The sequence below is a fragment of the Sapajus apella genome, unplaced genomic scaffold, assembly GCF_009761245.1.
Source record: "Sapajus apella isolate SASKATOON/1434 unplaced genomic scaffold, GSC_monkey_1.0 scaffold5, whole genome shotgun sequence".
Classification (NCBI taxonomy): domain Eukaryota; kingdom Metazoa; phylum Chordata; class Mammalia; order Primates; family Cebidae; genus Sapajus; species Sapajus apella.
Genome location: NW_022436945.1, coordinates 39,386,664 through 39,411,862, shown reverse-complemented (window position 1 = coordinate 39,411,862; position 25,199 = coordinate 39,386,664). Strand labels below are relative to the sequence as shown.

Here is a 25,199-nt window from a genome sequence, read left to right as displayed (position 1 = left end):
AACTCATAAATGCCATTTGTTCCCAGGTGCTCTGTCCCAGGAAGGTGGGGCTTTATTTGTAAGTTCCTGACATGCTGCTGCCTTTTTTCAGAGATGCCCTGCCCAGTGAGGAGGCAGCCTAGTCACAGTCTGCCAGCAGAGGCGTTGCTGAGCTGCTGTGGGCTCTGCCTAGCTGCTGTGTGAGCTTCCTTGCAGTTTTGTTTATAGAGGTATAGTGAGAACTTTCTCAGTAATGGAAGAGTATCTCTGTAATGGTGGACTGTCTCAGTAATGGTGGACTGCCTCAGTAGTGGTGGACTGCCTCAGTAATGGCGGATGCCCTTGCTACCCCAGAGCTGGACTGTCCTGGGTCCAGTTGTGCTTGCTTTGAAACTCTCAATCCAGAGCATTTCAGATTGCTGGTCTTTGTGGTGGTGGGAACCACCGAGCGGGATCACCTGGCTCCCTGTTTCAGCCCCCTTTTTTTTCAGTTGAATGGGCAACTCTGTCACTTGGGTTTTCCAGTTGCCAGTTGAAACAGCTGCCCAGATTTGTGTGAGTTTTTGTGTGGAGATCCACTGCGCCGGCTGAAACAGCCATGCTGGAGACTCATGCCATTTTTTCTCCTGGGAATCTCCCGGTCTTTGAAATGTAGCAATCACTTGCCTTCTATTTTCTTGCTGGGAACTGCACTCCAGAGCTGTTCCTATTCAGCCATCTTGGATCTCCTTTTTTTTTTTTTAAATTGGAATTTTAATCTTCCTGTTAATTTGTACAAGCTTTTCATATATTTATGATAGCAATCTTTTTGTTTCTGTTTGTCATTTGATACTGATTGCTTTATTGATTGATACTTTTATAGCATACTTTTTTCTTTTTACAGTCAACTCCATCTTTTCTTTAATTGGTTTGTTTTGAAATGTTTGTGGAAGACATTATGTTATGCATTGTGTTGAGATCCTTGTAGTCATTATCTTCTTCATTCTACTGTACAACTGTCTCAATCAGGTATTGTTATCATCCCCATTTTACAGATGAATAAACTGACTCTACAAACAGCAAATAGGGAATGGAAACCATATAGCCTAAGTCAAAGCTAGCTCCCTTGAGCATTTATTTAATTCTTCTCTTTTGCTGGTTGATTTTGTTCTTGGTATCCTGTGTAGGTCTTCTACCACTAAAGATTATGTAACCATTCACCTGTATTTTCTTTCTGTATAATTATGGTTTAATGTTTACCTAATAATTAAATGTTTTATCTCAAAATCTCTGTGATCTCTTTTGTTCTCTCATCTCTTTTTTTGATCTCTGTGATCTCTTTTGTTCTCTCATCTGCAGAAACAGAATAATTGCTTGTTACTTTTTATTCACGACTCTTTGTTTTTAGAGCTACTGCTAAATTCCTTTCTTCCTTTTTCTCCCATATTAATGCTAGTATAAGTAACTTCCACAAACATTTTCTGGGCATGTTCTTTGTGCAAGAATCTCTGCTAGGCATTGTAGGGATACAAAAGTGAATAAGACAGAGTGTGCCTCCCCAGAAACTTGTGATGTAATGATGAGAAAGAGAAGCAAGAGCTTTAGGGTGAACTATGGTAAGTCCTGTAAGAGATATACTTAATATAGTGGAAAAAGGGGGAGGTAGAAAATAATATGAATTGGTGGAAACAATTAAGAAATTATTTGTGAGGAAGTGAAATTTAAACCAGATCTTGAAGGGTGGGAAAGGCTCAGACTATAAAACTGGGATAATAATAGCACCATCTCATAGGACTGTTGTAAAGATCAAATGCGTTCATACATGTAAAGCATGTGAGATGCTACCTGGCACGCAGTCAAGAGCTAAGTCAATGTTAAGCACTGTTTTCATGATCACAACTTGAACAAAAGTTAGAAAAGTGCTGACTGTAGAATGAGACCTACCGTGTGGATTTTTTTATCAAGCAGAATATCCCTCTGATTTTTTTGTGTGTTAGTAGTTGCTGGATTGCACATTTCACTGTTTTCTGCCTTGTTTTCACAAAGTTATCCATGTTACATCTGAAGGAGGGCAGGTTATTTCTGAAGGAAAATAAATTTAATTAACTTGGAGCCAGTTTTATTAACTTTTATATGTTATGCTTTTATTTTGAAGATTGTTTATTGGTTACTAATTAACCTTAGAAAGAGCTTTAAGAAAGTCTGAGAGTCTTAGTTAAAGATTGTAATTACAGTTAAATTTAAATATCTTCAAACAGTGTCATATATGTGTATGTGTATGCATTTTATTACTCCTAGTAACTAAAACAGTAGCTTAAAATAATATCTTAGAGTAATTCCAGTTTAACTTAGATAATAAAAAGAGTTTTAAGAAATTATATTTGATACCTTTGCTGTTTTGGGTACTTGCAGGATTCTTTTGGTTGGAGGTAGGAACCTGCAACAAAACAACAGTCAACATGAGAGACTAGGAAGCAGGAAGCTTGGAGCCTATAATAGAATGTTAAGAGCAGCACTATATAGCAGTCTGGAACCTGGGACCAGGACTAGGTACAATAGATGATGACTGCCAAGGCCTTCTCCATTTAATCTTGAGAACAGAAGCCAGTCCCTGGGGCTTGGGAGAGAGCATGTTCATGTGGTTGAATGTTGGTAGACTAAAGGCTAGTTGCAGCTCTTGATCTTTAGCACTTTTCATAAACTGGAGTGGGACACAATGAAACATGAGACCATCTCCCTCATTCTTGAGACTATCTCCCCTATTGTCTTCTTTCTATCCATATCCATCAGAACCACCACTTCCTCACTAGAACCAGTTTTCCTTGTACGGTTTAGGAGTTAGAAAACACACAGGACTGCTTCTAGTTCATATGGCACCTTTATAGGAATAAGAAAAGCTTCCCTTCCTCAAGATACCCCATTGCTTCTGCTAGAAAATTGTCATAATAAATATACAATCTATGCTATCTATTATTTGAACTCTGCTCCCTTAGATGTAGAATGTGCAATCAATATGGTTCTGCACTGGAAGTAAAGGCTACTTATTGGAAAAGAGGGGAGGAGAAATTATAGATGCCATTTTGAAGAGGCTTTTTACCTTTGTAGTCTTTTATCCCATCACATAACTTCAACTACCTTAATTCTGTAGAGATGCAATTGACATTTTAGACTGCACAATTCTTTGTTGTGCAGTGCTGTCTTGATAATTGAAGGATATTTAGTGTCCCAGCCCTACTTTCCATCTTCCATAGTAAATGCCTATAGTGTTCCTAGTTGTAGTGTCAACAGGATATACCCCACCCCCATTTCTAGATGCCCTCTAGAGGGATAGCATCTAGAGGGGCATATCACTCAGGTTGCTAACCTCTACCCTGGCCTCCCAGTGCTGACCCTTCACTCCTGAAGATGCCATGTAAAAAGCCTTGTTTTTCAGACCTACCTTCCATGTTACCTGCTCTGTAAAGATTTCCAGTCTTCTCTCTAGACAGGATCAGTTTCTCCTCTGTGCTCGTACATAGCACCTGCTAGGGAAAATCTATACTGCATTACGGTTGGGTCTCAGGGCCTGTCCTTCTATCATTCCTTCCCCCATTAGACTTTGAACTCTTTGAAGTTGAGGATAATATCTTCTTGGTATCCATAGAGTCTAGCACAGTCCCTGGATCTTCCTGGGAAGCTTTTCTCCCCTTTCTCTACAAGGTCAACTGAGTTTTTTAAATCTCAGAAACGTATTTTAATTTGTGAAAGCATTTGCATAATGGAGTGCCACTTGAAATGAAACAAATGCATTATAATTATTATTATAATTCAAAGCAGATGAGAGTTACTTACTTCTGTAATATACCTAAAATATTTCCTATTCAGAGAAGCATTTTCAAGGATGCCATTCTGTTGGTTTGCTGATGCAAAGTATTATTTTAGATTAAAATTACCATGGTTTACTAGAACCTAAGGGTATAAGATAAGGTGTTTTGTTATATGGTTGCTATACAGTTTACTTATCTTAAATTTAATATCACAAAGGATTATCATTTCAAAAGAATTTTGTTACTCTCTATATTTCTCTTTGGATTGCGTGTTTCACTGAGTCAGCCCCTGTGGCCTAAAGTAAATGAAAAATATTTTTCTCTCTTATCAGTCTATAATGTATGAGAGTCAATTAGCTATTGGTAATGTTCACTGGCTCCTATTTAGGGAAAGTATTTTTATATTTCATTTGTTTTTTTCTAAATGCTTTTTCTCTCTAGCAAAGACATGCATCAAATTCATCACAGCAATTCCAACTACAAAGAATGCTTGCTCTCCAGGAAAGTTAATCTCTTGTAGCTGGTAGAAAGATTGTTTCATGAGCATCCAGGGTATATTAAAACAAGTAAAAAGACCCTAAAATACAGTAGATAAAAGCAAGATAGAAATTTTATTCTTTCTCACGTAAAAATCTCCATCAGTGGTGTAGAGCTGGCAATGCAGTTTCTTGGTATGAGGGTTCCAGTTACTGTTGTTCTGCTGTCTATGCTATTTCCATTTTGTGGTCCCAAATAGCTGTTTCAGCTCTTGCAATTATTTCCTGATTCCAGAGATCAAAGAAAGAAAGAGAGAGGAACAGATGGGTACAGTATGTTCCCTTTAAGGTAATGACCCAGAAATTGTACATTTCACCATATCTCTCACCCTCCCATTGGCTAGATCTCACTTCCATGACATCTAGTTGCAAGGACTGGTGGGAAATGTAGTCTTTTTCCCTAGGTAGCCACGTACCAAGTTAACAGGTGGTTATGTTACTAAATGATGTAAGGAAAATAGAATATTTGGGCACAAGAAACAATCTCCAATAAAATGGCCTTTACCACTCATTATAGTACTGAAAGTCAGTGACATAAATTACATTTTTAAATGGGATATGTTTCTAGGAGTAGGTTACATTTTCTAGTCAATTTTATAGACTCTGAAAGGCATTTGTTAGCTAATGCTGATGAAACTGGCTATGTCATCGTCTTTGCTTGGATTAACTGTTGTATGTGCTTGCTCAGATTATGCAGATATGAAGCCAAGAACATGTAGCCTGTTATATATTCAGGCCACTTCTGAATGAAGCAACGGAAGCTAGTACAACTTTGTTCTGAAAGGTGTTGCTTTATAACTATTAAGTTGTTTCCATCATCCTAATGGCCAAAATGTAAGAAAGATGGAAGATTTCATAAGGGTCCCAAAGTTTAGGCATGTTCTTATTTTAATCCTGCTAAATATTAGTTTTCATATCTTATTTTTTTAATTTTTACTTTTTTGCTCAATTTAAATTACAAAGCAAACAAATAAATAAACCTTAATCCCCTCTCCCTTCTCCTAGCCCACTCTTTGTCCTCTCTCCTTCAGGTTCTGCATGGTCTTTACTTCCTCCAGGAAGCTTTCTTTACCTGATACCTCAATTGTGGATTGGGTACCTCAAGCATATACTCCTGTAACACCAGGGATGCTATTTACTGTCTTTGACTGACTCTGTTTTGCCATTGTCTGCTTATATGCTTCTATTCCCCACTAGACTCTAATCTTTATAATGGGATGAACTATGTTGTTTATTCACCAATGTATCTCTTCTATGTAGCACTCAGTGCCTGAACACACATTTGTTAAACAAATGTAAAAATGAATGGGTGAAGAAAAGGACAAGGAGGAAGGAAAAGCTAACAAGAAGGGAACAGAAAACAGATGAGGAAGAAGTACATTTTATCTAACTGTTTAAAACTTGTTTCTCTCTCTCTCTCTTTTTTTTTTTTTGAGACAAAATCTCATTCTGTCACCCAGGCTGGAGTGCAGTGGCACGATCTCGGCTCACTGCAACCTCTGCCTCCCAGGTTCAAGTGGTTCTTCTGCCTCAACCTTCTGAGTAGCTGGGATTACAGGTGCCTGCCACCACTCCCGGCTGATTTTTGTATTTTTACTGGAGATGGGGTTTTACCATGCTGGCCAAACTGGTCTCAAACTCCCAAGCTCAGGTGATATGCCCACCTCAACCTCCCAAAGTGCTGGGATTACAGGCGTGAGCCAGTGCACCTGGCCAAAACCTTTGCTGTCTGATCCACCCACCTGTCAGTTTTCTCACAGTGCAGTCAGAACAGTAGTCTAGAAGGCTTTGTCTCTCAGCTGCCACTTGCTTAGCATGGTAGTTATTCCTTTCTATTTAGGTCCCTTCTTTAAGCTCATAGTGGAAAGCAGAGGCAATTTTAAGGTGTGGTGAGAGTGAGAGTGTTTCTGTGTTGGCTAAGTTGTCTGGCCAAGGTAACAGTTCATTTCCTCCCCAAGGTATCTCATCAGCTCACTCCCAAAGAGCGCTAAGAGGCTTAAGGAGGGTTTCAGTTATGTGTTTCAGAGCTATGTATTATATTCTACCAGTTTATGAAAACAAATTTCCTTTGGGTATTGTCTGTATTGCTTAAAAATCTATCCAGTGTTTTTAGACTTGGCAAAATATATTTTACTTATGCTTTAATTTGCAGACTTTTGAAAGAAGTTATTTGTAGGTAGACTACTATTTATCTAGTTTGACTATGTTTTTTAATTGAAATCTAAGTATTCAATGATACATTTTTATCATGATACATTCCATTATTATCTTCACCATTGAGAACACTTCCTCAATGAAATGAGGCTGTTCTGTGAAATAAAGTAAAAAATATCATTTGAATAGATAGAAAATAATTGAAAATGGGCAACTATGTGGCAGGTAGAGAGGTGTAAAGAATGGAATGGGAGAAAAACCATCACAATGGTTATAAATTCACAGTTTTGGGGCTAGAGCCTTAATGAATGATTAAGGAAGTCAGGAACTGAGGAGATATAAAGATTCCATATGTGCAAAGCTAGAACCAGGGACCTTTGGAATCCTCTTTGCAGTGTTCCCATTTTACAGATGAAGAGAGGGCCTAAGTGATATATCCAAGGTCACTGAAAGTGGCAGCTGTCTTATCTGCTAGTGTGCTTTTCCATTTTGAAATTGTCATGGCTTATAGCCATGAGGCTTAATAAAATATTCATGAAGACAAATTTAAAGATGCCAAAGTGTCCTAAATTAGTCATTAATCTTTTTGCTTTAAATCTTTTTTGAAAAAAATCATAAGGCATAAATAAACTAATGACAGATATAAATCTGATTTATGGTGATATTTCAGTTAGGAGTTTCAATTTTCAATTAGGAATTAATTTCAGTGTATAATGAATGCTAAAGGAAATGAAAAAATTTCAGAAACATATAGTTTTCATATGAACTCATCAAATTACTTGCAGATTAAAATAATTTTTAGCCTCATTCCATGGACAAATACAATTTTAAATTTAGTAGGATTTTTTATTATATTTTAATTATTTGGAAAACATTACAGTTTTGTCTCAAGTGAATTTGAACATCCAATTTCCTAGTCCCTGAAAACAGGAAATTCAAAATTTAAACCAAACTAAAATATATCACATTACATAGCTTTAAGAAATAAAACATATTTCTATACTAATATTTGCTTTTTAACTAAGTGGAGAAGTTATTAACTCTAAAAGTGATTTGAAGTTTTTCTATTTGTTAGGGTACCTTGTTAGTTCTGTATTTCAATTCAGACTCCTGTGGAATTCTGTGGGGATGGTTAAAGTATGCAGCCATTGTTGGGAGAGAAAAATTTTATCTGTAGTCAGCAGAATCTGAAACCCCAGAGTAAACTGAAATTAGCGCTGAGTAAGACTTTCTATAGTCAATATGGAACAGTGGTCTGTCACAAACATGCAAACAGTCACCTACGCTGCACTGCATAGGCAGAAACATTTATATGGATGGTACAGATCTTTATTATAAACAAAAACCTTCCATGCTAACTACACTGAATAAATGGCATTTCTTTTGACTGATGACAAGGGGTGAGGTGTGGGGGTATGAAGACTTACTTCACATTAGCAGATGTTTCCCACTTTGTGGTGAATTTACTGTTGCACCCTCCTTCACTTCAGGACTCTAACGAATGAGGAAATAAGCGAATTCAGATTTCATTAATGTGACTCTCATTCCATTCTTCCCAGTGCCCAATTTAATCATTTTATTGAAGTAGTTGGTTTATTAGACCAGCATTTTTGGATCATTTTGGGGTGTACTTGGCACTATAATAGAAGCTAAATGCACAAAGATGACTAAAACTTTGATGATATTATTTATTTTACTATTTTCAGCTTGGATTGTTGCTATTGATACATCTGCAGTCACTGTAATGTCAGTTTCTTTGTATGTGATCCATTTTTCTTTGGCTGCTTTTCAGATGTGTATGTATATATTTTTTACAATTTCATTATAATCTTATAATGTCTAATTCTGGATATCTTTAAATTTTCCCTGCTTGGTACACATTGTATTTCCTGTTTCTGTGGTTTTATGTTTTTCTTCAGTTTTAGAAAATTCTCATATATCATTTAGCATTATGTCTCCTCTTCGTTTTTTTATTTAGGAACTCTAATTAAACATGTTTTAGACCTTCACATTCAATGTTATTTCCATATTTTTGTCTTTTACTTCTTTGCCATGGTTTTGTTGGTATCTTCAGATGTATCCCATTTTATTATTTTCCTCTTTAGTATTTGAAGTCAGTATTTGAGTTTTTAATTTCAAATATGTTTTTCACTTTTAAAAACTCTTCTTATTTTAAAATATCAGGTAATTTTTGATAGTTCCTTATTCATACCTTAATTATTTTGCTTTCATCTTTTATTTCTTTAAACATTTTATATATAATTTGTATTCTTTAGTTGATAATTCTATTGAAGTCACAGGGATCTGAACCTGCTGCATGATATGTGTATGTCTATATGGTATGAGCATGGGGAGTAAAAGTGAGAGTTGTATGTGATCAGAGTTAGTAGCTTGTAACATTTTACTTAAGCCTCATGGTAACTACAAAGCAAAAATGTATAGAAGCAGCACAAAACTGAAATAGGATTCAAAGCATACCACTAGAGGAGACTATAAACCACAAAGGAAGACAGGAACAGAGGAAGACAGGAACAGAGGAAGAAAGAAATGGAGTATCTACAAAACAACCAGACAACAAATTATAAAGTGGCAATATGAAGTCCTTAGCTATCAATAATTACTTTGAATGTAAATTGATTAGATTTTCCAATAAAAAGACACAGAGTAGTTGAATGGATTAAGAAACAAGACCCAACTATATGCTGCCTATAAGAGACTACCTCACTTTTAAGGACACACATAGACTGATAGTGAAGGGATGGAAAAAGATATTCCACACAAATCGAAATCAAAAAACCCCAGGGTTAGTTATACAAATGGTTCCTGACTTTTGATTTACTTATGATTTTTTGATGTTATCATGGTGCAAAGGCAATGCATATCCAGTATACTTCTTGACTTATGATGGGACACATCCTAATAAACCCATGGTAAGTTGAAAATATCATAAGTCAAAAATGAACTTTTGATTTACATTGTTTACAGTATTTTCAACTTATGATGGATTTATCAGGATATAACACTATTGTAAGTTAAGGGGCATCTGTACTTATATTAGAAAAAATAGGCTTCAAGTCAAAAACTATAAAGACACAAAGAAGTACATTATACAATGCTAAAAAGGTAGACTCATCAAGAGAATATAACTGTTATATTATACCAAAATTGAAGCACCTAAATATATAAAGTAAATATTAAAGGATATGAAGGGAGAGAGATAATAAATTGCAATATACTAATGGTAGGAGACCTCAATACCTGACTTTCAACAAGGGAAGATTATCCAAAGAGGAAATTCATCAGCAAACATTGAACTTGAACTACATTTTAGACTAAATAGACCTAACAAACTTATACAGGACATTACATGCAACAGCAACAGAATGCACATTCTTTTCAACTGCACATGGAATATTCTTCAGAATAGATCATATATGGGCCACAAATGGGAACAGGGCCTGAACAGATATTTCTTAAAAGAAGGTATACAAATGACCAACAAAGAAAATGAAAAACAGGCCCCAAATCACTGATTATTAGGAAAGTACAAATTAAAACCATAATGAGATATCATTATATTAGAATGGCTGTTATCAAAACAACAGAAAAATATGTGTTGGTGAGGATATGCAGAAAAGGGAATTCTTACACATTGTTGGTGGGTACATAAATTCATACAGCCATTATAGAAAACTATGCAAAGGCTCCTCAAAATACTTTGAGTTATCATTTATCTAGCAATACCACTTCGGGCATATATCCATAGGAAATGAAATTGCTATGTTGAAGAGAGATCTGCACTCTCATGTTCATGCAGGGTTATTCACAGTAGCCAAGTTATGGAATCAGCCTGCATGTACATCAATAGATGGACAGATAAAGAAAATGTGGTAAATATGTACACAGTGAAATACTATTCATTTCTTTACTATGTAGCTAGCCAAGGCAATCTTGAGCAAAAAAGAACAAAGCTGGAGGCACTGCACTACTTGCTGTCAAACTATTTTACAAACCTACAGTAATTACGATAGCATGATACTGGCCTAAATATCATTCATTCATCAATGAAGCAGAATAGAGAATCCAGAAATGAACCCATGAATTTTCAGAATATTGATATTTGCCAAAGATGCCCAAACCACACAGTAGGAAAAGGATGGTCTCTTCAATAAAAGGTGTTGGGAAAACTGTGTATCAGATGCAAACGAATTAAATTGAACACTTTTGTATATCTCACAAGAATCAACTGAAAATGAGTTAAAGACTAAATGTTAGACCTGAAACCATAAAACAAGTTGAAGAGTGCTTTATCTTGGTATGTGGACCTAGATTGCAAAGAATTCAGTAAGTGGAGGCTTTTTTTTTTTTTTTTGTGGACATTTTTGATATTACAGCATCTTTTGATCCTCAGAATGTGATCTCTGGTCCTTGTGTTATCTTTAATCCAAGTGTTGATTGCTGGTGCCTTGGTTGTGGATGGGTGCCACATTGCTTTCTGTGTTCATGTATTACCACTTGCAGCAGGAGTGAGGAAAATACTTTGTTTTACTTCAGGTTACCATAATCTTTCTTCCTTATTTTCACTAACTTTACCTTTTTTTAAGCTAGAGAATTGGGTTATGTTTGTCTTACTTTTCTTCTTGTAACTTCCAGATTTATCTCTTTTTGTTGTATCTTTCAATCCTCCATTCTCTTTATGTACTTTCTTATAAGGCAGGTCCATTTCAAAAGCATGAAGTAAGGGTATACCTGTCATTACCAATGCAGAGTGAATGACTTCTACCTAGCAAGCAGCCGGTGGTTTCACAGATTTTTTTCTTTTTGCCACAAAAAGAAAGATTGTATATTGACAAAGGTTCAATGTCATGACCTATGAGGTCTCCTTTTTATTTTTTTATACCAAAAACATATAAATATACATCTTTACATCTTTATAAAGATATCTAATACATCAGTGTTTATAGCAGCATTATTCACAATATCTGAAAAGTAGAGACAATCTAAGTATTAGTTGACAAATGAATCGATAAAATGTGGTATATATGCAAAGTGGAATATTATTCAGCCTTAAACAGGAGTGAAATTCTGACACATGCTACAACATGGATGAATCTTAAAGACATGCTGAATAACGTAAGCCAGACACAAAAGGATGAATATTATACGTTACCACTTCTATGCAGTAGCAAGAATAGTCAAATGCATACAGATAGAAAGTACACCTAAAATGATAAAGATGGCAAATTCTATGTCATTTATATTTTACTGCAGCAACTTAAAAGACTACATGTGAGAAAAGATGACTTGGAGAAAATCGTATCTTGTAGGGGTCAATATTTAGAGACTTCATTTATTCAGTCATCCAGTCATTCAATAAATTTTGATTTCCTGCTGTATATCAAGTGTGTCTTACATACTGGGGCTAGAGCAATGAGCAAAACACTCAACAATCCTGGTCTCCCTGAGTATTTTAGTGAAATAAGACAGACAATAACCAAAATAAATGAGTAAAACCTATAGTAAGTAAGATGATGAGAAGGTCTGTAGAGAAATATATAGCCGAGAAGAGTAATTGGGTGAATGGAGGCCAAAGTGGCTGAAGCAAACAGAAGGGAAGAGTGGGGGTGGGAGCAAGAGCAGTACTAGATAAAAGGAGAGGAAGGCAGAGCTGGTCACTAGGGCTGTGCAAGTCAGCGCGGGGAGTGGAGATTCCATTCTACACCCATCAGGTGTACAACAACAAGGAGATTCTTTTTTTTAAAAATCACTCCGCACTTTGGGAGGCCGAGGCGTGTGGATCACGAGGTCAAGAGATCGAGACCATCCTGGTCAACGTGGTGAAACCCCGTCTCCACTAAAACTACAAAAAATTAGCTGGGCATGGTGGCGCGTGCCTGTAATCCCAGCTACTCAGGAGGCTGAGGCAGGAGAATTGCCTGAACCCGGGAGGCGGAGGTTGCGGTGAGCCGAGATCGCGCCATTGCACTCCAGCCTGGTTAACAAGAGCGAAACTCCGTCTCAAAAAAAAAAAAAAAATCACTCCGGTTAGTGTTTGTTTTTCATTAATCATATAAAGATAGGCAAGGATTTTCTTTCCCTTTCTTCAAGGATTTTCTATTTCAAAATTTATGCAACTATATGTTTGAAGAGACAGTGCATGCACACGTACACAAACCCACTCAAACTCAAAACAGCTCAGTGACTTCAGGAAGCTTCTATTTGCCGAATTCACCCTTGTGCCATCCTCTAAGTATCTTCATCGTGTTTTCCTAGGAAACAGAGTTGAGGCAAAATTTTCATGGTAATGCTTAAACGGAAATGTGGGTGGAATCCAGGAGCAGCAAGAGTGAGGGAACAAGGAGAGTGAGTTAGGGAAGGAAGAAAAGCACACTCCGGGGGCTGCACTACTGAGCTGGCCAGGGCGCCACAAAACACAGCTTGTTCTAGCATTGTTGCTGCTTGTAATAGTTTGTAAGGGAGAAGCTGGTGAGGAATTTATCTGTCAGTTCTCTGTAGTCTTCTTTCTCATTGATCTAAAAGTCTCTCATAAGGAAATAAGAAATGACTACACTGCCCTTCGTTTTTTTGTTTTTTTTTTTAAAGACTCTGGGGTCTTGCTCTGTTGTCCGGGCTAGAGTGTAGTGGCATGATCTCGGCTCACTGCAACTTCCATCTCCAGGTTCAAGCGATCCTCCTGCCTCAGCCTCCTGAGTAACTGGAATTACAGGCATGCCACCACACCTGGCTAATTTTTGTATTTTTAATGGAAATGGGATTTTGCTATGTTGACCAGTGTGGTCTTGAACTCCTGTCCTCAAGTTATCTACCCGCCTCGGCCTCCCACAGTGCTGAGATTGCAGGCATAAGCCACCATGCCCTGCTGATACTTTCCTTACTTCTAGATGTGTTCTCTGGGTCTTCTTGGTGGCTACAAGGGACGCCAGAGCCTCCGTGGGAGTAGCTGGGCTGGACCTAGGTGCGCAGAGCTACCGCGGCGCACACTGTAAGGGGGTGATGTGACCGTGTCAAGGTGGTCCTGAGGGACGTCTGAAGGATTTGGCGGTGTGGAGTGAGGCAGTGCAGCGGTCGCTCAGGGGCTCCACGGAACAAGTGGTGAAGACTCAGCATTTGGGGGCAGTGGACAGGTGAATCTTTAGAGAAACATAAATATACCTTGCACACCAGGCCTCTCTCTAAATAAACAGAAGCATCCTTTTGGAGAAGGTAATAAAATAGTAGCAGTAAAACAAATATGCAATACTTTATGGAGTGTTCATCTCACTTCTATTCCATGAAAGCCTGGTGAGGTGCATGGTATTATCTTCCTTTTTATCAAGAACTTGAGACCCAGAGATGCTAAATGCCTTGCTATGGTTAAGAGGTATAGCAGTCTTCAATTACAGCCTTTCATATTATTCCTTTAAGGAAATGAGATGTTCCTTCTGAATCTACACGTGTGCATTTTTAAAAGAGGAGGAGAAGATGAAGTACCTTTCAGTTCATTTCCCTAAAATGTTATTTCAAGAGATCCAGAAAGTCTTCTGGTGCCAAATTCTGCTGAACTACCAACAAGCCAGAAATTTAACCATTAAAGAGTCATCTCACTTCCTCTTTGGTTCTCTTTTCTCCTCTCCCCTCCCCTCCAACCCCACCAAGACAGTGTCTTGCTCTGTTACCCAGGCTGGAGTCCAGTGGTGTGATCTTGATTCCCTACAACCTCCACCTGCTGGATTTAAGAAATTCTCGTGTCTCAGCCTTTTGAGTAGCTGGGATTACAAGTGTCTGCCATCACGCCCAGCTAATTTTTTTGTACTTTTACTACAGATGATGTTTTGCCATGTTGGCCATGCTGGTCTCAAACTCTTGACCCCAAGTGATCCTTCTGCCGTAGCCTCCTTAAGTGCTGGAATTATAGGTGTGAGCCACTGGGCCTGACCTCTTTTCCTCTTTCTAAATGCAGCCATCCAGCCATTCATTTCTTCTTCTCTTTTTTTTTTTTTAAATTCAGTCCCCATAGAGACTGCCAAAAATTGCCAATGCCGACTATATTTCAAGTCGTCATGGCGGGGTATTGGGAAAAGTTTTCAACAAGCAGTAATCGCGCCTTGGATAAACCTCATTGGCTGTGATACTGCCACTGCGCAAAGCTCAGTCATTCGTTTCTTAGAGGAGGGATGGTTCATTTGCTGGTGCTGGGAAGAATCCAGTGAGTTCTGGGTGGGGACATGGGAGGGCCAAACTGAGAGAAAGGAAAATAGAAACCCCTAAAGGCAATTTCGTACTTTCATGATTTTGACTTTGGGCCCTGATTCCAGCACTCAAGCCTTTTCTGGAGCTTGTCCAGACTTCTCCGTTCGAGCAGAGAACATTTCAGAATTGCTTTTGAATATGCTGGTCTAACTTGCAGAGCTTCTGGCTGGGATGCTTGTAGAAGAGGACTCCAGGGCCTTGTCCTGGCTGCACTGGGCCCGCAGGTTTCCGCGTGTGAGGAATGGTGCTTTGTTACAGAATAGAATTTCCGTGTTGCTGGTCACTCTTATAAGGGACCTAGAGGCCTCAGCCATTGAGATGCCCTTCTCCTACTTCCCAAACAAGTGATAGGAAATGTGTTGAAATAGCCCTTAAGACAACTGCCATGATTTCTACAGATGACTTTTAAACTGTCCTTTTTTACTGGCCATTTTCTCCCTCCTCCTTAAACATTCGGTAGTCTCTGCTTGTTCTGTGGATCTTGGAAGTCAGATTCTAGCACAGGCTTGGGAGTGCAGTATCACATTCTCCATTGAGATAGCTAAAATTTAGATTCTCAGCTTCTCATAGATTCCCTAATTTGCCAAAATGTAGTTCCTTTGCGGAATACAGCAAAATGACATCATTTATCTTGCCTGCTCAGAGTTGCAAAATTGTTGCTTAGCCAGACTAAAAAGGAGCAAGCAAGGGAGAAAGAAAAATGAAACAAACAAAAAAACTCCCAGGTGTTTAGATAATGTATACATTCTGTGAAATAGTTGTAATTAGGGGCAGCGTTTACCAAGAGCTCAAGCAAAGAGTGGACATGCTGAGTTGGCACTGGTTGGAGAAGTGTGAAGATTTTTATAAAAGCTTTGGAAAGCCCAGTATTGACCTGTTTTTATTATTTTTATTGGCTCCCTTGATGATAGACAAACAGGCCTAACCTGGGGCCAACAGAATTCAGCAGGAAATTTAGGTCACAGATAGTTGCATTTTAAAAACTCTGGGTTTTTAGAGGCTGCTCAATCATTGTAATTGATTGATGATAACATGACAACAAGAGTTCTTAGATCATTAAATGTGGCCAGATAAAGACGAATGACTGGCGGTTTTATTGGATGCATCGTTCCCAATCCCCTGTGGTGTTCTGTTCTGCTCTCTGAGGAAGTTGCTTGTCCCTGGTTTCGTGCAACTTATGGCCCAGCTGGCCTGTTTACAGAAAACAGCCTCTTAAACTTGGCAGTTGTGTTTGAAGCACAGCATAACATCATTTCCCGAGAGATGGGAAAAAACATTACAAAAAAGTTTATATCTCCCCTGAAACATATGCGTGTTTTAAACTGAGCGTCCATTGAAAGTTGTTCTTTCCATCCTCTGAAATCAAGGCCTTTCCCTATCTCCCTAGCCAAAGGTACTTGTAGCTGAATGAGATTATTTGATGAATCCGGTAAGCTTCTTATGTTTTCCTGCTCTTACTTTGGATAAATGCTAATCTGTAATAAGAGCTCTAAGTAGATAGCTCTGTTCTTCCCAGGACACAGGAAATATGGCCGGGTTTAATGGCATTTTAAAAACTTTTTATAGAAGTCAATATAATATAGAAAAGTACAGCTCAATGAATTTTTACTAACTGAAGACAGCTGTGTAATCAGCACCCAGCTCAACCTGGAAGATTCCCAGCAACCCTGGAGGCCCCTCTTTTGCTCTCTCCCGGTTACTCCCTCCCTTTAAGGAGTAGGGACTTCTGAAAACCTAGATACATTTCCCCTGGCTTTTGTATTTTACATGGATATAATTATATATTTTTTCTGGCTTCCACCATTATACATTATGTTTGTGAGTTTCATGTGTATTATGGTTTTATACATGACAGAGCATTTATTCTCATTGTTATGTAGTATTCCACTGTGTGAATATACCACAGCTTTTTTCTCCAGTGGCATTTTTAATAGAAGAGAAAGTTTGTAGAATGTTTTCACTTCCAAGGACTTCACTATTTCTCACTACCAGAGAATGGTATACTCCACAGACACAGAATGTCAGCCGGCGCCCCTTATAGGGATACATTTTGGGAAACATGCTGATACTTGGAGCTTAAACTTTGCATTTTTTTACATCTGCTTATTCTCTCCATTAAGTCTTTTTGGTGCATTCTTCTACCTTTCCTGCCTCTCACACTTGCCATTACTTTGCTCTTCACTCCAGAATCCTTCAATTAATTCTGTTCTCTTTTGTTGTCCTGTTCTCTTTTATTGTCTAAGCCCAGGACTTCAGAATCCTCCTTTCTGAAGTATTTGTATCTGTCCCATTCTTACATTTTACAGCAATTTTGTCTTCTCTGTTTTTTCCTTTGAAACACCCATCCTTTTCTGAACCTCCATCTAAAAATCTTGGAATAATTCTAGACTCTTTTGCTTATACTCCATATTCAGTCCATCAACAAACCACTGCCTTTAACTTCAAAATCTTTGCAAATTTTACCAGTTCACATTACATTCAGTGCTCCTTCCTTGATCCATGTCCCCTTTTTCTCACTTTGTTTATTGAAATTACTTCCTGTCTCCTTTGTCCCTCTAGTTTATTCTCTTCACCATAGTCCAAATGAGAAGCCTTTTAAAACAAGGTCATACCCTTTGACTTCCATGTCAGAAGTGCAGAAGTTCTCACAATGGGCCGGCTACACCGCTCTGAATGATCTGGCCCCTTCTCTGCCTTGTGTCTTACCACTCTTCCATTTCCATTGCTAAAGGAACTAAATCTATCTTACAATTTCCATAACATTGATCTACACCCTCTCCCTTCTTTGCATCTGAAGCTAATGCCATATTTCCAGTCTATCATCTTTAAATCAGCTGCTCATGGAGATCATTTCTTCCCTATTAGATGACTTCAGAATCGGATTCTTTTTTATGCATTTTTCTGTGTGTGTGCATATTTCTTATGTGCATCCCATCCTTTTTCACATAGTGGTAGGTTCACATAAAAAATTCTGCATTTGGCCCCTCCCTCCCCCCCCCCCCCCAAAAAAAAAAAAAAAAAAAATTCTGCACTTGCACAGCATCTACTGGGTTCACAGAACTTGTGGCCACCGGCCCAGGGGCACTGGCTGTCCTAGGCCCCAGCCAGCTGTCACTAGGGCTTGGGAAGGGGGTGGGCATGGCATGGTGATATCCTAGATGGGAAAATCTGCCTTAATATTTGTAGCACATAATATTTATGTGCCAAGGGGGTGGGGGAAAATCTGGTTTTCCTCTACTGGAGGTTTTAACCTTGACCGAGACTTTGGGCCAGTCATGTACCTTACCAGGGAAGTCTAAGTAGTCACAAGTCAGTAGATTACCTCTGATGTGTGATGTTTCCTTGCTACTGCTTCTGCCCTCATATAATTTATCTATCATCTTATAAGCTAGGTTCCTTAACTATTTGTCCTATTCAGAATCCTCATCATAATCATCCTTGTCCCAAGGATTTGGATTCCTCTTCCCTGCAAACTCTAGCTTTCCTCCGACTGGGAAGCATCGGAGAGGAAGTTGTGTAGTAGACTAGATGTATATTTTGAAGAAAAATGGCGTTGGGTTGGATTCCAGCTCAAACATTCGCCAGCTGATATCTTTGACAAGTAACCTTTTCAAACTCAATTTCTTCCTCTGTAATAGTAATACCCATATTATAGGGTAATTAGGAGAATTAAATAAGATAATCTACAATTATATCTTTATAAATGTTTATTTTTTCTCTTTTTCTAATGTCGGCTACTTCATTGTAGAGACCAGTATGATTTCAATACCAACTGTATTCAAAGGGCGGAGCTAGGTCCTGGAGATGGAATGAGGAATAAGATGAGGTTCTTGCTATCCAGGATTTTTCAGTCTCAGAAGAGAGCTAGATATGAATAGATCATTAAAATTAGGGTGATAAAAAGCCATGGTAAACAGAAATAGAGACTCCTTTGGGATTGCAAAATAGGTACATTTAACCCATGTAGGGAAGGTCAGAGAAGATAATGCTTAGGTTGAATCTCAAGACAAAGTGAAGAAGGAAAAGAACATTCTAGGCAGGAAGCTTTGCATGAACAAAAGCACAGAGGCAAATGTAAGTAGTTCATCAAAGTTTAATTGTAATCAATGAGGAAAGAAGATGTGACTGTTGAGGCAAAGCAGTTAATTGGGGCCAAGAAGATAAAAGGAATGCATATCTCATGTTAAGGGCTTTGTCTAGAGGACTTTATTTAACATTAGATAACTTTAAGTGGATCAATTTTTTGTTTTAGAATGAGGTATTTTGTGGCTAGAGATGATGGTAGTTACAACCTAAGTGGTAAAAGAAATGGATAAGAGGAGATGGATATTTAAAAATCATCAGGACTTGGCTGATTTGATGTGGCAGGGGCAAGGGAGAATTCTGGTAGAGTTCAAGTTTCTGACTTGGTCAACTGCAATAGTGATGGTACCAAACAATTGTATAGGACATAGAGGAATAAGAGGCAATTTGGGGGTACAAGTATTGATTTCAGCTTTAGGCACGTTGAATCAAATTTACAGATGAGATATACAAGTAGAGAAGTCCAGTAGGTAGTTGGCTGGGTTTAGAACAAAGAAGAGAAATTTGGCTGGAGATACATATTTATGTGTTATGTTAGTGTGAAGATTAAAGTGCTATACCAAAAGAAGCAACATAGGGACTCGAACAAGATAGCTTATTTCACTTTCATATTGCAGTCTAGAAATAGTTGGATGGTTGAGTCCACATGCCATTCAAAATGTGGTCTTCGTTATTTGTGCTGGAACTACCTACCTATCCTTCCACTGGAGGTTTTAACCTGGACTGAGGTTCTGGGGGCAGTCATGTACCTTACCAGGGGGCTCAAAGGAGCTGCAAGATCAGAAGCATTGACATCAACCTGGAAATTTGTTAGAAGGGCAGAATCTTTAGGCTGCATTCCAGACCTAATGAATTTATTTTATTTTTTTATTTTAATTTTTATTTTTATTGTACTTTAGGTTCTGGGGTACATATGCAAATCATGTTGGATTGTTGCATAGGTACACACATGGCAGTGTGGTTTGCTGCCTCCATCTCCCCGTCGCCTACATCTGGCATTTCTCCCCATGTTATCCCTCCCCAACCTCCCCATCCCCCCACTGTCCCTCCCTTGACCCCGCCCAATTGACCCCAGTGTGTGATGCTCCCCTCCCTGTGTCCATGTGTTCTCATTGTTCAACACCCGCCTATGAGTGAGAATATACAGTGTTTGATTTCTGTTCTTATGTCAGTTTGCTGACAATGATGGTTTCCAGGTTCATCCATGTCCCTACAAAGGACACTAACTCATCATTTTTTATAGCTGCATATTATTCCATGGTGTATATGTGCCACCTTTTCCCTGTCCAGTCTATCATCAATGGGCATTTGGGTTGCTTCCATGTCTTTGCTATTGTAAACAGTGCCGCAATGAACATTCGTGTGCATAAGTCCTTATAATAGAAAGATTTATCATTCTTTGGACATATACCCCGTAATGGGATTGCTGGGTCAAATGAAATTTCTATTTCTAGGTCGTTGAGGAATCGCCACACTATCTTCCACAATAGTTAAACTAATTTACATTCCCACCAACAGTGTTTGCTTCATAATATAAAATATTTTATGAAGAGTAACCATATTTTCAAAACAAAAACATGACAATGAAATTTGTTTATATTTTTGAAAATATTTTTACTGTTTTACTGAGTAGAAAACAGCTGGATTCTTATGTTTGCTTCCTCATTCAGGCTGCTATATATTGTTTTGGTTGAAAAATATGAAAAATATCAAGCCTCATACAGACACATAGTTGGAAAATATAAAAAAGCAATATTGTTATGGCTTTTTTATATGTTTGTGAGTATCCATTTTTGATACTGTACCTAAATTCTACAAGTGGTGATTTCTTGAAGGTAAATTGTAATGTGGTATTGGAAACCCTATGAATGAGCTGTTTGTACCCTTTTACATTAAAATTCAGTGGTCCACCTTGTATTTTGGATGAATCTTTTGCCTATGCTTGATATTCTTACATCATGCATTGGTCATATGGAAAACATTGATTCACCAAATTATACAGATGTTCCAAATGTTGACATATTTTATTATGCAATTCAAAAAAAGTCACATTTAATGTCACCACTGATCTCATCAGAAAAGTTTTAAACAATAGATCATCTGGCAGTGGCATACATAAGTTTTCCAGAATTCGATTTTTTGCCAGAATTTTGACATTGACAGTAAGTATGTCAGTTGTTTTCCTTGAAGGAACAGGCTCATTTTGTTCATTTTGGAGAAAATGTGTGCCAAATAGCCAAGTCTTAAAAATTGTAACTTCTCTGTCATTCTTTCAAGTAACAATGCTATTGCATGAAAGAATTAATTCAGTACACAGCTCAAACAATTGCACAAATGCTTTTTCTAGAGATAACCATTGTCCTCAGTATATAGCAGAAGTGCTTCATACATATTCCCATTTTGTCCTGCACAATATTAAACATTTAGGATTGAAAGTCCATAAGATTGATAATTTTGACCACCTTATCAAGAGGTCTTTTTTTTTAAATCAGAGTCTCACTCTGTTGCCCAGGCTGGAGTGCAATCATGTGATCATCGGCTCACTGCAACCTCTGCCTCCCAGGTTCAAGCAATTCTCCTGCTTCAGCCTTCCAAGTAGCTGGGATTACAGGCACCCGCCACCATGCCCGGCTAATTTTTGTATTTTCAGTAGACACAGGGTTTCACCATATTGGTTAGGCTTGTCTCTTGGCCAGGCTGGTCTCGAACTCCTGACCTCGTGATCTGCCTGCCTCAGCCTCCCAAAGTGCTGGGATTACGGGTGTGAGCCACCATGCCCAGTCATATCAAGAGCTCTTAAGTAAAACTGTTTGCAAAATTCAACTGTGAGTACATAGCCTAGTGGTAAAGAATTCAGTGACTATTACTTTGGAGCCACTGCCTTTATCTGTGTTGTTACCACCAAATTTACCCACCATGCTTTTGCACTATTGGTGCAAGTGATAATATAGTAAAAAAGGTAAAGAATGTATTAACATTATTACAAAAATAATTTTGACCTTATGGACCTCTTGACAGAATCTCTGGGATCTCAGGTATCTCTGGACCAAACTTAAAAAACTACTGTCCTCCTATATAATTATTCTGAATCTGATAAATATTGGCTTATGAGATTACACGGTTTTGAACTGACTAGTTCTAGGTAAAATTGTTAAGCAGCAAGCTGTAAATTCAGTGCATCTCTATGCCTTTCCTCTCCATCACATCCCTGAAGACATGCACTGGATCCCTAGTGGTACAGACAGAATGGGTACGGCTGAATTGCCGATTCATGCATGCTATTGATTGTTCGTTTAATCATTCAGCATGTATGTATTGAGCCCTATGTCTTAGTCTGTTTTGTGCTGCTACAACAATATCTGAGACTGGGTAATTTATAACAACTAGAAATTTATTGGCTCACAGTTCTGGAGGCTGGGAAGCCCAATATCAAGGTGCTGGCATTTGGTGAGGCATTCTTGCTGCATTATCTCTTACAGAAAGATGGAACAGTCAAGAGAGAGCAAGAGAGGGCTGAACTTGCTACTTTATAACTGCCCCAATCCCACCCATAAGGGTAGAGCCCTTATGGCCTAATTATTTCTTAAAGGTCCCACTTCATTTTTTATTTTATTATACTTTAATCTCTGGGGTACATGTGCAGACTGTGCAGGTTTGTTATATAGGTATACACGTGCCATGGTAGTGGTTTGCTACATCCATTGCCCCTTCATCTACATTAGGTATTTCTCCTAATGCTCTCCCTCCCCAATCCCCCCACCCCCTGCTATTCCTCCCTTAGTCCCCTACACCCCAGGCCCCATTGTGTGATGTTCCCCTCCCTTTGTCCATATGTTCTCATTGTTCAACCCTGCCTATGAGTGAGAGCATGTGGTATTTGGTTTTCTGTTCTTCTATCAGTTTGCTGAGAATGATGGTTTCCAGTTTCATCCATGTCCCTGCAAGGGACATGGACTCATCTTTTTTTTCATGGCTGCATAGTGTTCCATGGTGTATATGTGCCACATTTTCTTTATACAGTCTATCATTGATGGGCATTTGGGTTGGTTCTAAGTCTTTGCTATTGTGAACAGTGCCACAATAAACATGTGTGTGCTTGTGTCTTTGTAATAGAATGATTCATAATCCTTTGAGTATATACCCAGTAATGGGATTGCTGGGTCAAATGGTATTTATATTTCTAGATCCTTGAGGAATCGCCACACTGTCTTCCACAATGGTTGAACTAATTTACACTCCCACCAACAGTGTAAAAGTGTTCCTATTTCTCCACATCTTCTCCAGCATCTGTTGTCTCCAGATTTTTTAATAATCGCCATTCTAACTGGTGCAGGGTGGTATCTCAATGTGGTTTTCATTTGCATTTCTCTAATGACCAGTGATGATGAGCTTTTTTTCATATGTTTGTTGGCTGCATAAATGTCTTCTTTTGAAAAGTGTCTGTTCATATCCTTTGCCCACTTTTTGATGGGATTGTTGTTTTTTCTTGTAAATTTGTTTAAGTTCTCCGTACAGTCTGGATATTAGCCCTTTGTCAGATGGGTAGATTGCAAAAATTTTTTCCCATTCTATTGGTTGCCAGTTCAGAGTGAACTCCCATTTACAATAGCTACAAAGAAAATAAAATACCTAGGAATACAACTAACAAGGGATGTGAAAGACCTTTTCAAGGAGAACTACAAACCACTGTGCAAGGAAATAAGAGAGGACACAAACAGATGGAGAAACATTCCATGCTCCTGGTTAGGAAGAAGCAATATTGGGAAAATGGCCATACTGCCCAAAGTAATTTATAGATTCAATGCTATCCCCACCAAGCTACCAATGACTTTCTTCACAGAATTGGAAAAAACCACCTTAAACTTTACATGGAACTAAAAAAAAGCCCACATACCCAAGACAATCCTAAGCAAAAAAACAAAAACAAAAAACACTGAAGACATTAAGCTATATGACTTCAAACTATATTACAAGGCTACTATAGTCAAAACATCATGGTACTGTTACCAAAACGGAGATATAGACCAATGGAACAGAACAGAGGCCTCAGAATGAACGCCACACAACTACAACCATCTGATCTTTGGCAAACCTGACAAAAACGAGCAATGGGGAAAGGATTCCCTATTTAATCAATGGTGTTGGAAAAACTGGCTAGTCATATATAGAAAGCTGAAAACTGGATTCCTTCCATACAGCTTATGCAAAAATTAACTCTAGATGGATTAAAGATTTAAACATGAGGCCTAACACCATAAAAACGCTAGAAGAAAACCTAGGCAATACATCCAGGACATAGGCATAGGCAAGGAATTCATGACTAAAACACCAAAAGCAATTGCAATAAAAGCCAAAATAGACAAGTGGGATCTAATTCAAGTTAAGAACTTCTGCACAGCAAAATGTCCCACTTCTTAATACTATTACAATAGCAATTAAATTTCAGCTTGAGTTTTGGAGGAGACAAACATTCAAACCACAGGATCCTACCTTCATGTACCAGATTCCCTGCCTGAGTTGTGAACCCTGATGCAGAACTTCTCAGGTCCTACCTCACATCAACCACTTGTATTAATTTTCTATTGCTGCTGTAGCAAATTAATTAAGCCACAAATTTAGTGGCTTAACACAACATGCATTTTTTCTCTTACCATTTGGAAGGTCTCACTGGATTAACATCAAGATGTCATCAGGGTTGTCTCTCTTTCTGGAAACTCTAGGATAGAAAATGTTTCTTTGCTCTTTCCAGCTCCCACAGGCCTCCTGCATTCCATGGCTCCAGGCCTCCTTTTTCTGTCTTCAAAGTCAGCAGTATTGAATCTCTCTGATTCTTCATCATCACAACTCTCTCTCAGCACAGCCAGGAAAGGTCCTCTACTTTTAAGCACTCATATAATTAGATTGGGCCCACCCAGATAATGTAGGTTAATCCTCCCATCTGAAGATCTGCAACCTTCATCACATCTACAAAGTTCCTTTTGACCGCAGTCACAGATTCCAGGGACGAGGATGCAGGCTCCTTTGGGAGGCCAGTATTCTGCTTACCATACAGTCTTAGTAAATGTACATTAAATATTTGTTGAGGGAATAAAAGATCCTATTCCATTATTTGTCTCAAAGCTTTGCTCCTTCCTGATATTAGATGCTGACTGTTTAAGACTCAGTTGAGGTAATACCTCTTCCAGGATTTAGGTTCCTTAACTGTTTCCAAAGTGAATAAATACTTCTACTAAAGGACTTATTTACTACATTGTCACAACTCTTTAATCCTAGCCCTACTCACCCGTAAACTCCTTGAATCTTGTGTCTTGCTTTGTTTTCATGTGCTCAGAGTATAGTACTGTCTGAAATGTAGCATGCACACAATAAATGTTTGTTCATGCACTTGTTGTTGCATGAATGCATCAATGAA

General features: G+C 38.3%; 1 protein-coding gene and 1 non-coding gene across 3 annotated transcripts in view; one reads left to right on the top strand and one right to left on the bottom strand.

Moving 5' to 3' along the window:
- The window catches only part of SCFD2 (sec1 family domain containing 2), a 430,823-nt gene that overhangs the window by 149,004 nt on the left and 256,620 nt on the right, over positions 1-25,199 (top strand). The window lies entirely within an intron of this gene.
- LOC116548861 lies at positions 14,463-14,603 on the bottom strand. The gene has a single exon (XR_004267574.1). It is a non-coding gene; the product is annotated as a U4 spliceosomal RNA (small nuclear RNA).